This window comes from Strix uralensis, chromosome 5 (assembly GCF_047716275.1).
Source record: "Strix uralensis isolate ZFMK-TIS-50842 chromosome 5, bStrUra1, whole genome shotgun sequence".
Lineage (NCBI taxonomy): Eukaryota > Metazoa > Chordata > Aves > Strigiformes > Strigidae > Strix > Strix uralensis.
In genome coordinates this window covers 15,637,982-15,654,019 of record NC_133976.1, presented here as the reverse complement: position 1 = coordinate 15,654,019, position 16,038 = coordinate 15,637,982, and positions in this window count along the sequence as shown.

Genomic DNA, 16,038 nt, shown 5'->3' with positions numbered 1-16,038 from the left:
CATAATATGTTCTTTTCAGGATTTGAAATGCTCCTTTGGATGGTCTCCCAGGGGGCTTTTTAATTTATTTGTTTTGATTTATGCATCCAGTAAAAAGGATCATATCTAATCCCAACTCTAATGCCATTGGCTACTTTTAAAGTACAACTGTAGCGTTGAACACTTTTGCTAAACACTCCTTCTGGAGAGGAAGAGAGAGAAAAAGAAAGGCCCAGAAACAACAAAAAAATCTGTAACATTTTAACAACAAATTTTTATTGAATCACATATAAGCCCTTTCAGGATTATAATGAATTTCAATGAAAACAGATTTAAAGAAGGATTAAGGTAATTTAAATATGGTTATAAAAAGTGCAGCATAGATAGGTAAAAAAGGGAGAATAAGACTCCTACAGAGTTCACAGTAACTTTGTTGCCATGCCTTGGACCAAACCAGGTAGTAGGTACATTCACTGTGGAACGCCCAAAAAACCTCACCTGATATAGTTCCCAACACAGACCACCCTTAGTGTGGTGAACCCTGACAGACGCTGCTGTGCAGAGTGGAACAGCCAGATTCACACTCAGCGACCCCCACTTTTGAAATGCACCAATTTATGGCTGTGCTGGTTCTGAGCAAGAAGCTGTCAGGAGGGTGTTGTGCACAGCTACGCTTACATCTTAGTTAACTGTGATGAATTTTCTTGAGTGCCATTTTATAAACATATTTCACGCAAACTTCCTTCCTCCTAGGTCATTAACAGCCCCATCTAGAACAAGATGCTCCATAACCCAACCTTCTCCCCCTCATTATCCACCTTCATGCTCTGAAATAAAACCTTTTTTCTTGTCTTCTTCACCGTTTGACACAGGCCCGGAGGACAAGATACTCAGGAACTGGAATCTTCTCTATCATAATGAAAACTCCCAGCTCCAGCTGGCACCTTGGGCTGGGGATGCCCTCATCTCTGCTCCTGGCTCCACTACACCTTGCCAAGAGTCACAGCTCTGCCTGCTAGCGGTGCACGGTCTAATAGCATCAAAATAACATTGCACAACACTATAAGACTCGCAAAATGTTTTGGCTGGCTGAGGCTGTGCGTAAGAAACATCAAGGTATTGGGTGAGAACAGAGAGGTGCAGGAAGTCCCCAAATCTTTTCTGCCCACCAAATCTTTCTGGCCCATGAAATCATGCCCTGGAGGACCCCACCCTGACAGAAAAGGCAGGCGCTTGTGCATGGGATTTTTCAGGATTGTTTTCATTAGTTTTAATGACCAGGCATAATTGCAGCACAGATTTTGAACCAGGAACCTGGAAAGTTTTGACAAGCTCTGTCAAAACTTCTGCAGTTTATCTCAAGGACTAGCTTTACAATTAATGTCATTCTCTAGTTTATAGTCGTAATCCCAGAGCAAGAGCTGATGATTGTTAATTTTATGCTTTCGTTCTTTCTGCTTACCCATTGTGTCAGCATATTTCATTTATGCTAGGCTTTCCAAAATCAATCTTCATTTTAATGTATAGTCCCCTATTCCCTTTTTTTTTTTTTTCAGTAAACAGCTGAAGATTTAGTGTTGGCTTCTAACGCACTGAATCCATTTATGATAGTTTACATAATCAGATTTCAGTGCACCGTAAATCTGTCTTGAAATGGTTGCATTGCTCCAGGACTAAACTGGTTAACTTTCTGAACTGTTTTTCATCATTTGTGTACATTTCACCATTTTAAGGAACAGTTAAGATGTTATTTTTGTAGGGCTTTAGCACTTTCCATGTGTAATCACTGTTTTTTTTCTCCCCAGTGGGGAATTTCTACAAATGAATGTTGTATTTCAGAAGAAGAACTGCTTTGGTCATAAATAACTTCTAAGCTACTAAAAGTCAAACTTTCTTGCGGCAACAGGGTAATTCATCTCTTGAATATAGTGGTTTGACTTTTGCAATTAAACAAAGTGATGAAATTTCACAGGGAAGAGCAAGCAAAACTAGCCAAAATGTTAACGTGCAGATGGGCAGTGAACCTATGAAGCAGCTCTGATGGGAAGCAGGAATGTGGTCCCACAGTCTGCATATGGATTTTCCTCCTGTGTACTGCATCCTGCTTTTAAGCTCTGAGGAGCATCAGGATTAACAGGAGCAAGACAGACACAAGCCCGGGTGTATGGCAACACAACTGGGGCTCTGAAATAAACATTCCTTCCCCAGTGAAGGACCAGACTTCTTCAAGGGGCAGTGTGCTCTGCTGTATCCTTTGGCAGTGGGACACAAAAGCAATGCATAAACCAAATGGAAGGGCCTGGCAACTGCTGGAGGAGCCATCAGAAGAAGCTTGCCCCAGTTACCCAGGGATGTGTTGCTTCACTGCCATGGTTTTTAGGAGGCTTCAGCTGAGTCATTGCTCAATATACACACAAGCCACCTTCCCATGAAGGAACTTGAGGGTGAAGCCCCTGAGCAGCTGCCAGCCAGTCTGGAGCATAGAGTCACAGCTGGGTCTTGCTTGCATTTGCAAGGATGGGTTTGACCAGTAGCTGATCCTTCTCTGAATCCTGATGTTTCTTTCTCTCCAGCGTGAGGACAGCTCTACAGAAATGCAACCCATTTCACAAGCTCAGTTGCTAAACTGATTGCATTAAACCAGCGAAATTTTCTCATGAGGAAACATGCTGACTTTGGTTCATGCCTTCTCATATAAAGTAGACTCAATACCAAACACTTTGAACTTGGTTTATAACTGTGCACATTGGGGTGTTATTAAATCCTTTTAAGAGCTGAACTGGTGTGAAGAGTGAAGAAAATTGCATTTGGATGTAGCTTGTGAGTGTGGACAGATGTCAAATATGAAGTGTCTGAGTTCAAGACCGGGAGATAATAGCTTTGCAATGCCACAGCTGGCTTTGGTTGTTCCCTGTGATAATGTTACCTTGCAAAATTAAGGGTAAATGAGCACATGATGATATGGATTTAACTGGAGTAAATCCAATATAACTCAACTGCAGTTGGGTAAGTATCACTTTGTTTGCCTTATACCAATGGACAGGATTTAATCAAAACAAATAAATGGCTATTATAAAACATTTGGTCCAGACAAAACCCTAGATGTTTGGAGATTTATTTTAGACACATAGAGTTGTCTAACTGAGGAGAAAGATGAGAAAAGGAGCAGGTGGTGTGGAAGGGATAGAACAGAGGAGAGAGCTAGAAGGGGCCAAGTCTGAATTGAAGGATTGGGGAAAATAAGTCAAAGTACCCCTGGGATACCAAGCAAGAAAAAATCAGAGCCTGGAGACTCCCCTTGCCCTGACACAGGCCGGTAAGCTGCAAAGTGTTCAGCATGGCCTATGTGGACAGCAAGCACTGTGAATGGATGCTGTCCCTGACAACTTGATACCAACCACACGGTGATATTTATGAGACTTCAGGGAGCATTTTTTCTTTTAAAACTTTGAAAATAAACACAGGTTAGAAACAGTGTTACCAGCACACTATTAAAGTTATGAAGTTAAATACTCCAGAGTTAGGAAGTACTAGAAAGGAGCACATTTGTGCTCTCTGTGCACATGCTCTGTTGGGTGGCCTTTAACCATGTACAGTTTCTCATAGGACTCATACCAATAGCCCAGGCTCCACTGTGCTGGGCTTACTTCAGCACTTGATCTTGCAGATGCTTCATGTCTGGGTGGACACCCCCTAATTCTGGGCTGTTGCACTCTCTGTTGAACTCAGCAGTGCTGTCAGGTAGGAAAATTGTCCAGTAAGTACCTGGTGAATTTATAGTGTCTTCAGGGCTGGATGGCCCCTGAGCTGTCGAGTGCTAGATTGCTCTGTTAGATATAGATGCAAATTCTGCCTAAACCCTTGAGTGCTTTCTTGTGCTGGTGTCCCAGACTTTGCCCCTAGAACTAAAAAACAAAAAACCACGTTGCTTAATTGAGGTCATATGATCCTTATCAACCTGATGAAGCAACAACATGAAGCAAAGGAGAGGGTCAGCACCCAGCTGTCCCTGAACTGCCCACTTTAGTCCCCTGTTACATATGTTAAGCCATATCTTTGCCCTCATAGAACAACATTTTAATTTCTCCCTTGCATTGGTTCAAGCTGGATGCAACATTGTTAGCTATCTGTGGGACACGAGTTGTGCGAAGGCACAGCCATGCATGCTGCGGTAAGGGTGCTGCCGGTAGGTGGGGTCCAAGTGGAAATTTTGATTGCTTGCTTTGCACCGTTTGCTGGTTTTTAACCATCTGCTCTTGTAAGGGAATTGTATGTCATGTGAGGTGGTCTCCGGAGGACTTTTAAATGGTTTGGGCATAACAGCTGGAAAAGGCCATCTGCCCACAGAATAATTATTTATTCCAGAAGGGAGATCAGAGGAACTGAGATATTTTTTACTATCTGTTCATATCAGGCATGTTTCTGACCAAATTCATATACAACTGAATTTCAAAGTAACCTAAATCAGGCTGCATGGTCAGGTACCAGGCTGAATATTCAAGTTCTTTGGATCAAGAAAGAAGAGAGATGGGCTGGGATAAAAGCATGTGTGTGCAAGGGAGAAAGAATCATTGATGGAGATGGAAACTGCATTGTGCAGCTCTGGGTTTGTCCCTGTTTCCAGCTCCAGAATACATACAAAGGGTGTCCCCAGCTTTCCAAATCAGGCAGACACAGTTAGTGTATTCATGTATCTGAATCAATTTACTGTGTGCAGAGCACTCCAGCTGAACATCAGCAGAGTCAGGCTCCTTCTACAGAGTACTTTGATATGAGGGGACTGTCTGTCTTGGGGGATCTCTAATAATCTGTGTTTACTGTGAGGCTGCTGGTTGCAATCTCACCTGCACAGATTTGTAATGGAGCTGTTGCATGAGTGATTGTGGGATTTGCATTTTTGCACATATGGAAAGATGGAGCACACATCACTATGCAAGACTAACCTTGAAAATCAGAGCTGGAAGGAAGAAATGTGGGAAGGAATTAGCTCTGAAGAGAGAAATGTGGATTTTGATAAGGGGAGCACCATCACTCATTGCCTAATGAGCATCAAATGTATTCCTATACTGTGTAAATGTAAATGATGATCACAAATTGATGTCACCCAGACCTTTTACTGGAAGGACATGAAAGGACTAAGGCTGCAGCTGCACAGGATGCTGAGCCACTTGAGCAGCTTGCAGCCTGGGAAGGGGAGCCCTTGAGCCATGCACTGGGGCCCACAGGTTCAGTGATCTGCCCTGAACACACGTGGAGGGAGTCAGTGCTGAGTGAGGGGCATGCTGCTGGCAGGCTGGGTTTGGACCTCTTTCCCACTGTGTGTACACTGAAACAATATGTGTACGTGTTGAAGAGAACCCATTCTATTTAAAGAAGAAATAGGAAAGAAAAAGTGTAAACTGGATGTCCTCCACACACACACTCTATTAAATTCTCTGATCAAATAACATAGCGGTCAGCAAGAGACTCCCTGTTTCTCTACGATTCAAGACTTAAATTAGCTGCTACTGGGCTATAAATTTTAAGGTAGACCACTGAGGTACAGTCAGGATTGGGAAACCAGCCCTTGGAACCACTCAGTCAAAAATACATCTGACCACAAATGCATGGCATGGATTTCAGAAGTATGAGATAAAACACATCCAGTGTGACAGTGTTTGTGCTCTTTCTGTTTCCTGAGCCTTCAGGGTTCATCTTTTCTCCCCGCCCAGGAGATCTCAAATTTAACATTTAAAATGAAAATGGAAGTGCTTCTGTAATTTCTTGACACTTAAATGTATCTGTAAATGTGTTTTCTTAATTAACAAAGAAACTGAGTGGTTTGTTGAGGATGTCTCAGTAGAAAGTTTTTGAAGTCATATTTATAAACAAATTGCAAATCTCATAAAATCCATAATTGTCTATCACGACTGACGAGCACTGCAAATATCTTCCAAGATAATGTTAACCCCTTATAGCTGTTTGAACTGTGAGTTGTTATATCATTGTAGCTGTATGGAGAGCTTTAATATGAAGTTTATACTCACCACTTGACTCTGAAAACTGGGATTTAAGAAAAAGAGCAAATGTTGTGAAACTGTGATAAAATGTGTAGGACTGGCAAAAGCATACTTGCACAGACAGTGGAGAGCCAAGTGTGAGACAGCCCTTACACTCCTATGGGTTGTTCTTTAACATGAACGGCAAGCTGAAAACACTGGTTGGCTGCCTCAAATGCCAGCCATGCCCACGGGTTTGCCTCTCAGCACTTCCCTTTCTAACTCCAAGATCTCCAAAATATGCTGAATAAGCTGTGGGCATCATAATTTCCAGCTCTGGCAGGGAACTCAGGAGACAGGGAGATGCCTGCATCGTACCCAGCTCCTCCATGCGCAGGTTGTGCCTGAGTCAGCCCAGTGCAAGCCCTGCACATCCACTGCCACCCATCTCCAGAAGGACTACTTACACTGTTATCAGAGCTATGACACCATTTCTTTAAATTTTTATATTACTAAAAGGGCAAATATAAATATATTTTAATTTAAATAAATTTAAATATAAAAGGGCAAAACCCTTGTCCCAGCTACTCTTGGATTTTTGACTGACAGAAGACCATGAGAAGGGTGAGTGCAGCTGTTCCTGGTGTCCTGCCCCAGTGTCCCTCGGCAGAGATACCACTTGTCTCTTCTTTCAGGATGAATACTTGGAAGATATGTATCTCTCAGTTTCATTTAATCTGGATAACGTCATGCCTCTGTCACCATAGCCACCCGCAGATATTCTGAGCAATTGGCTGGACTCATGTTCTGGTATGTGTGCTGTGCATATCACAGGAGAGTTCACTTACACTCTTAACTAGAAGTGGGTGAAAATCTGGGTGGTGGTCCATCAGCGACAACAGAGAAGGGGTATGGCGTGGGTCAATCCCTACGCTTGAGTCTGGTATGGCCCCTGACAGAGCTGGGACCTGAGCGTCCATGCTGCAGGAACATTGTTTCAGGAGCTTTTAAGTAGCTCACACTGGTCACGCATCCTTGTGCGATAAGGGACAATCCAATCTATTCCTTTGAAGACCACTGAAAATAGACTCTGAAGTGTATTGCTGTGTATTTAAGAAGCCTGACACAAAATCTTCAAGAATGGATTCACAGAAACAAATTTCACCTCATAACAAGGGTATTTCCTACAGATATATTCCTTGATTAATGTTGTTTGGACATGTGGTAATAAAGTGAAAATGTCAGCATAGTTTCCTTCTACAGCCTCACTCTTAAGACTTTTGATAGTAAAATAATGTAACATTTCAAGAGAATCATGCTGTGTCCCCCAGATAATCCTTGGCCTTGAGTGTGCTGCAAAGCACATTACAGAGTGTCCAAATAAAGAGAATTACTGCTGGCAGTGCAAGGAGGAACTCAGCGTCAAGGACAACATCCAGTTTTATCATGCTCCCATATAGCCTCTTGAAGATAACAGAAAGGGACTATTCCAACCAGAAATTTTTGTGCATCTCTAGTGTTTAAAATAATAATCTCAAAAATGGTCCTGAAGGCTCATGGATGGCAAAGACCTTTGCCTACGGTAAATATTTTAATAGCGCATTTTCCAAATTTATTCCTGGCAGACAATACTTACATTTTTTTCCTAAGTTTTTTTTGAACCCTGGCTGTATTTATTTTGGCATGAGGAGAACTGCATGATGCTTCTTCTCTATTCCTGAGACTACAGCCTTATGAAGCTGATGAAACACTTTAATGTTAACAGTAGAGGCACTCTTTGTTCATGCTTCAGTTCGTCTCCTGTGCTAGACTGAGCAGTACAGTCTTTCCCTTAAGCCTTCCAGGTAGCAACCAACATGCGAAGTTCCTGATTTCTCAAGCTGAGGCCACAGCCTTCCCCATCTTCTGCTGTAGGAGGGACATGGTGGCACCTTCAGTGCTGCACAACTCAGAAAGTACACAATGGCAGGAGGAGGAAAAACAAGGTGTTTGTAGTGCTGGAGCATAAGGCACTTCTTCCATGAGGCATACATGGTTTTGTGGCTCAGGAAAGTTTTCAAGACCTGGTTTTCTATTCCCCCGACTTTTTACTCGTGAACCAAAATGTCATACTCAGAATTCCTTGGAGTCAAGGAGCTGAAGTCTTAATTTTAGAGTGAAAAATGCATTTCCAGATACAGTTTGCGCATTTGTGCCTAAAGCCATGGTGTGTAATACATCCAAATTGGTGGCATGAACTTGTTTTTCAGAGACAAATAAAGAAGGCTGAAGTGAGCCCTCACTGAAGGTAACAGCACGAATCCCATGGGCCTTGAGGGAGTTGGGATTTTCTTTAGGAATGGAGGCGGGTGAAGTTCTCAGTTGTGCTTCTAGAGCAGCACAGCTCCCACTGGGCTAATCCCAGTGCCAGTGCCACATCTCTTGCAAAGGCAGCCCTGCCTAAGGGAAAACTCCTACCCCTGCCTCCCCCGTTTTCAATTCTCTGGGGATGAATTCAGGGATTCTGCCCAAAGTGGGACCCCAGAGGTGGATGGAGAGGGAGGAGGCAGAGAGCAACTCACAATACAGAATCACAGAATCACAGAGTCGTCTAGGTTGGAAAAGACCTTGAAGATCATCCAGTCCAACCATTGACCTAACACTGACAGTTCCCAACTACACCATATCCCTAAGCGCTAAGTCAACCTTACTCTTAAACACCTCCAGGGATGGGGACTCCACCACCTCCCTGGGCAGCCCATTCCAACGCCTAACAACCCCTTCTGTAAAGAAATGCTTCCTAATATCTAGTCTAAACCTTCCCTGGCACAACTTGAGGCCATTACCTCTTGTCCTATCGCTTGTTACTTGGTTAAAGAGACTCATCCCCAGCTCTCTGCAACCTCCTTTCAGGTAGTTGTAGAGGGCGATGAAGTCTCCCCTCAGCCTCCTCTTCTCCAGACTAAACAACCCCAGTTCCCTCAGCCGCTCCTCGTACGACATGTGCTCCAGACCCTTCACCAGCTTCGTTGCCCTTCTCTGGACACGCTTGAGTAATTCAATGTCCTTTTTGTAGTGAGGGGCCCAAAACTGAACACAGTAATCGAGGTGCGGCCTCACCAGTGCCGAGTACAGGGGTAAGATCCCTTCCCTGTCCCTGCTGGCCATGCTATTTCTGATACAAGCCAGGATACCATTGGCCTTCTTGGCCACCTGGGCACACTGCTGGCTCATGTTCAGCCGGCTGTCAATCAACACCCCCAGATCCCTCTCTGACTGGCAGCTCTCCAGCCACTTCTCCCCAAGCCTGTAGCGCTGCTGGGGGTTGTTGTGGCCAAAGTGCAGCACCCGGCATTTGGCCTTATTGAAACTCCTACAGTTGGCCTTAGCCCATCACTCCAGCCTGTCCAGATCTCTCTGCAGAGCCTCCCTACCCTCGAGCAGATCAACACTCCCACCCAACTTGGTGTCATCTGCAAACTTACTGAGGGTGCACTCGATCCCCTCATCTAGATCATCAATAAAGATGTCAAACAGGAGTGGCCCCAAAACTGAGCCCTGGGGGGCACCACTCGTGACCGGCTGACAACTGGATTTAACTCCGTTCATCACAACTCTTTGGGCTCGGCCATCCAGCCAGTTTTTTACCCAGCAAAGCGTGTGCCCATCCAAGCCGCGAGTAGTCAGTTTTGCCAGGAGAATGCTGTGGGAAATGGTGTCAAAGGCCTTACTAAAGTCAAGGTAGACAACATCCACAGCCTTTCCCTCATCCAATAAGCAGGTCGCCCTGTCATAGAAGGAGATCAGGTTTGTCAGGCAGGACCTGCCCTTCATAAGCCCATGCTGACTAGGCCTGATCCCCTGGTTGTCCATTATATGACTTTTAATGGCACCCGAGATGACCTGCTCCATGGCCTTCCCTGGTACCGAGGTCAGACTGGCAGGTCTATAGTTTCCTGGATCATCCTTCCTGCCTTTCTTGTAGATGGGTGTCACATTTGCTACCCTCCAGTCCAATGGGACCTCCCCAGTTAGCCATGACTTCAGGTAAATCATGGAAAGCGCCTTGGCGAGCACATCTGCCAACTCTTTCAGCACCCTTGGGTGTAACCCATCCGGTCCCACAGACTTGTGTGCATCCAAGTGGTGTAGCAGGTCTCTGACCACCTCCTCTTCAACTGTGCTGACCTCATTCTGCTTCCCCTCCCCATCTCCCAGCTCATGAGGCTGGGTGTCCAGGGAACAGCCAGTTCCACTGCTAAAGACTGAGGCAAAGCAGGCGTTGAGCACCTCAGCCTTTTCCTCATCCTTAGTTACCAGGTTTCCCTCTGCATCCAGTAGGGGAGGGGGATTTTCTTGAATCCTCCTCTTGCTGTTGACGAATTTATAGAAAGATTTTTTGTTATCCTTAACAGCTGCAGCCAAGTTGAGCTCTAGCTGCACTTTGGCTCTCCTAATGTTCTCCCTGCATAACTTCACTACATCTTTATAGTCTTCATGAGAGACCTGGCCCCTCTTCCAAAGGCGATAGATTCTCCTTTTGTTCTTGAGATCCAGCCAAAGGTCCCTGTTTAGCCAGGCCGGTCTCCTTCCCCTCCTGTTTGTTTTTCGGCACACGGGAACAGCCTGCTCCTGTGCCTTTAAGACTTCGCTCTTGAAGTATGTCCAGCCTTCCTGGACTCTCATTTCCTTCAAGGCAGCCTCCCAAGGCATTTTGTTAATCAGTCTCTTGAACAGGTTGAAGTTAGCCCTCCGGAAGTCTAACGTGGCAGTTTTACTAACCCCTCTCTTTGTTTCTCAAAGGATCAAAAATTTGATCATCTCATGATCACTGCACCCTAGACAGCCTCCAACCTTTACCTCCCCCACAAGCTCTTCCCTGTTCACAAGAAGCCTTTCCTACCTGCAAAACTGGGATGTCTCAGCCCACCTCACCCCTCCAGGCATGTGTGATCACTCCCACGTCTGGTAGGCAAGTAAGGGGTTCCCTGTCCCCCAGGCTGTCGGGAGGCAGGAGAGGGAGCAGGATCCCAAGCAATGCCACAGGACAAATGAGGGAGGAGCATTTATGTAGGTCATGGAGGTTCATAATTAATTACTGGAGGGCAGGAGAGTATGTATGGAAGGGGAAGGGAACAAATAAATTGAGTAACCGGACTTTGGAGAGGGGATGGATGTGCAGGTTATCATTCAATTGACAAGGGCAAGAGTGAGCCTGTGGTTTCACCTTCACCAGCAATGCTGAGAAAAGCAGCAGTGTGGTCACTGCCACCTCCTCTCCATCTCTCTGCTGCTCCTGCATCTTCTCATTGTGCTAGAGGCACTGCAGTGAGTCAGATGAGAGAACTAGATTCCTGGTGAAACAACTCAGAAAAAGTTTTTTCCAAAAAATCAGGGGGTATTTTTCAGCCAGATCAACCATCTGAGCCGGTTTGCTTTAAAGCTGTGCTAGCAGAGTACCAGCAATGGCACAGGGGCAGGATGAAGGAGGGGAAAGCAAGGACCTTCAGACAAAATCTTTATTTTCTCAAGTTTTGAATAATGATTCTTGAACTATTGAGATTGGCAATGCTGCAGGTTGTATGCTTTCCACCCATAGCTTTCCACAGGTTTTTCATCCTTTAGTTAAATGACAGTTCTTGCAAGGGGAAAATATCTGCAAAGCTGACTAAGGAACAACGAAATTCACAGTAAAACATCCATGAGTGAATGAAAGGCAGTGAATTCACTGCAAGTGAATGAAATGCAGGGGGGCAGGTTAGCAAACAGAAACAGGACGACTCACTGCAGGTCAGGTCTTGCCCTGAAGATGGTGGGGTCCATCCCCACCATGACTTTATTGTTGTTGGCAAAATTATTCCAAGCCCTATTTTGCCCTCATGCACAGTGCGGCTGGTGGTGTGCTGGCCCAGCACACTGCAGCAGGAAGCACTTGCCAGCATACCAGCCCCATGGGAATTTCCCCCGCTGTCCCCAGGCTTGTCTTGTTAGCATTGTCTGGAAGTTCAGGACTAAGGCTACAGCTCTGTCTCCCTGTTTCCTTGTCCTTGCTTGTGTGTCCTCTGCCTATTGCATATGCAGATCCCAGACCATGACCCATATTTGGCATTTACAGCTTGGTAATTCCCTGCAAATTTCCCTGATAGTGATGCAATGTCAACTGACCATGCACTTTGATACCCAAGATAAAAGTTTCCCTTGTCTCCTGATTTTTTTCAAACCTTAAGTTTTTAAATGTTCCTTCTGTCCATAGGGAGTGCTGGCCCATTGTTTTAAATGGGCTCTGTGACTGCATCCTAGGCCTGGTGGTGGCTCACAGCCATTTCTGGAAACAGAAATGCTGTAAAGGGGGGGCCACAACCAGTCAGTTGCACTCAGCACATCAACACAAGGGTGCATAAACACACACCAAAGGATGTGCATGGAGCTGAGTTTGGGGAGATGCCCCCTCCCTTCCTGTCTCAAGGCTCCTCAGCACCTGTGTGCTGCCCTGAGGATGAGGGAGGTGCCTCAGGGAGCAGAGGTGATGAGTAGGGAGAAGTCCCAGGATGGGAGGAGGAAGGACATGGGGCAAAGACTGGGGCTGGAACAAGGGCCAGGAAGGGAGACCATGGTTTGGGGGATGATGGGGGAAGAAGGGGATTCAGGGAAGGGCCAAGAAGCCCAGTGAAGGAGACTGGAAGCTGCAGTGTTGGTGTAGGACAGGTGAGAAAATTTTGTGGGTTGGGGGAGTTTGAGGAATGTGAGTGGTGGAAGGGGCTCCTTGTGCCCCGCTGTATTAAACAATGATGTCTGTTACAGAATCACCAAGCCAAGAATAAAACTTTCCAGGCTTAGGTCCAGCTGCAGGGTGGTTTCAATGCATCATGCTGCTTTTTCTTCACCAGGAGTTGCCACCTTGAATGTTGCAAGGCACCTTGGCATCCACATGTGCTCTGCAAACAGAAAACGACCTGGTCCATGCCCAAGCCCTGAGCTTGTTATCTGCAGGCAGAGGGCAGAGGGCAGGAAAAGACTCTGACAGAGATTGGGACGGTGTGATTGCAGCCATCAGCCCTGTGTCACGTGGCTGTGGGACGCCTGACCCAGGTGGAGGCTGAGCACACAGTGAGGGCAGTGGTGGGCTACTGCCATGATGGGGACTGAGCTCCAGGAGCAAGGACAGTGCAGAACAGGGCTGACCTCTGCCATCACCTCCTGACACCAATCCCTCAACCTTTGGCTGATTTCTGGACCCAATCCAGTGTTTTGTATGTCTTGCAGGAATTGGCAGGCTTTGAAAACTGAATGGATGATGAGGTGATGAGGATGACAAGTGTGCCGGAGGGAGGGATTTAACACACCCTCCCAGTATCTCCCAGTGCTGCGTTAGTCACAAAGGTCACATCTACTAACAGACAGAGCTGTAGTGTGTGGCAAGCTGGTCACATGTTACTTGCTTCTTGTTTCCACCCAGTAATTTGTGCTAAAAGGGAAGTCATTTAGTGTCAAACAATTTCTCTGGGACCTGGAGGTCATAAGGCAGAGGAGGATGCTGCTTCCATCTGCTGGTTAACAGAAATGGGGAGTGGAGGGGTAAAACAATCGAAGACTTTGCCTATATAAACTATTTATTTAAATTCCCCAAGGGGGCAAGAGAACAAGAAGTGAAGCAAGAAGCACTCAGAGAAACGCTTCTCCTACTGCCTTTGCATTTACAAAGAGAGAGCACTGGCAGACCCTGCCCCGTGTGAGCTTTCTAACAAGACCTGCTCAAATGACATGTTGAGCATCTATACACAAGACAGAATTGCCTGAGTAGTGGAAACTGAATGAGAAACCCCAATTCCTGCTATGGAGCATGTCCATGGGGCAAAGGCTTGCGCTGCTGCTTGAGGAAGAGCTGGCAGCAGTCAGCACAGCTGCAGGAAGAGGTTACCTCCCTGGTGCTGGTACAACTGTTAGCGCTGCTCTGTGGTAAACGAGATCAGAGAACTGAGCTGTCTGAAAAACATTTTTTTTATTTTTCATCTGAGTGACTTTTCAGCCAGATCAGTTCCACAGGCCAGTTCATGCTGCAGCTGCAGGTCGGCTTGTGATGGCATGACATGAAGACAGCATAAAAATAGTCCGAAGGCACAGATGGAAGAGACTCCTTCGAAAGGAAAGCGCTCACCCAACCACAGCCTAAATGAGCTCTGAAGCTCTTCTTTCCTAACTGTTAGCAAAAGCTCTGTTAGACAATGTCCTCAGTGATCGTGAGGTTTTGCACTGGGGTAGATCTGCTCTTTTTCCAAACATCTGTCTTCACCCTCCCCACTGAACATGTGCAAGAGGAGCAGATGTGATAAGGAAGACAAACAGGAGGATGGATACTGAAAAGCTGGGTGACACCCACCGCTGCAACCTCCTGCTGCCAAAATGCATCCTTGAATAGTGGGGATTGAGGTGTGGTCCATGTGGAGATGTCCAGCCTTGCAAAGTGGGTATCTGAGCACAGTGCAGGGGAGCAAACATGATACGAAGGTACACACAGAGATGTCAAACTGCAGCGTCAGAGCCAAATTACTGCAAACTAGTTTTTCCTTTTTTTTTTTGTCTTAATAATGAATAAAAGAAACTACCTGAGTTGCTGAGGGCTAGTGGCATCAGGCTGAATAACAGGGCCAGGTGGTCTGATGGGGCAGATGTCTGTAAAGCCCTTCATGAGGATGCTGTGCATCCATCTGTGCATGCTGTCCTAGGTACACTGGAAGAAAACTGAGAAATCCTAATAAATTGTGTAAGAAATTACATTACTCTTCGTTGGGTCTAAGAGGCTGATTTCCTCCCAAGCAAAACATTTTACAGGAATCTTTCCGAGCCCTAAGCTGAAGGACATTATTCAGCAAGCCACTTCCTTTGTGCATTTCCCAGTGCACAGCTGACATGAACAGACATTGCACGTCACAGCCTGGAACGATTTCCAGCCTTGGTGCAGGTCAGCGGCTATGCCATGTCTGCGGAGCAATTTGGCACATTTCTAGTTTAACCCAGCAAATCAGATCAGCTTCTTAAAATTATTTTGTTTCCAGCACTCCAAGAAAAGCAGTCTATTTCAGCTGAAAGAATAAAAGACTCTTCTCTCAAAATACGGACCATAATGTGAGCATTTATTGAGAAACTGCATGTGGGAGTTGTAAACCAAACAAACGAAGATCAGTTCTATAGAAAAACACAACCACAGAACTGGAAAGGCTAATTTTAAGGTCATTACCCGAAATGACTGTTGTCTGCATGAGAGAGAATCATGATATTTAGGAATGTCCCCTGGAATGTGAGGCATTTTTCAGTTCTGGGAAGAAACATATTTATTTTGCCGATTGATGCAATAATCAGTGCTTTGAGTAACTAATGAATAGTGGTTCCTTCCATTTAAAAGAAACACTTGGAGACCATATTTCTTAAACCCACATACCCTTAAGGAAAATTGAAACTACTGGCCTTTTCGGGGGCTTTGCACCTTGCCTTGGGGCCATGACTCTGTACCTTCTCACTACTGGATTATATCACATTTGGAGTGAAGTAGAGGCAACACTGCTTATTTCAAAGTGCCTATTAAAAAGATTGAAAAAATAACTGTGCTGTGGGCAATACCTACAGAGTAGTTATTATTTAGGATCATGTAGACTCTGCAAAGGAATATCTTTAAATTCCAAATTTACTTGGATCCAATCAGGACTGAAACCATTCGGATCTGGCAGATAGATAACAAACAGATAAATTGCAAATTCTGCCTGTACAGACCCACCTGTGCTATGTCTCCTGATATCTTCAAGATATTCTTTGACCCTGAAACTCCTCACTTGCCTGCTTGCCTTTATGTCTCTAGGGCTTGATCTGCTGGAGTCAGTGGAAGCTTTGCTCCTGATTACAGCAGGGCATGTCTGGGCTCAGCCTGAGCGTTGATGGAGTTGAAACTGCAGCATTTCTTCTGCCTCCTTATCTATACCTTTGGACTGCAGTTTAACTGTGCCAGTTTCACCCAACCCCCTGACTTCACCTCCTGCTTTGCTGCATGCTGCCACCTTTAGTCCCTTTGGGATCCCCATCCTAACTTGAGTCCTATCTTATCTATTTTTGC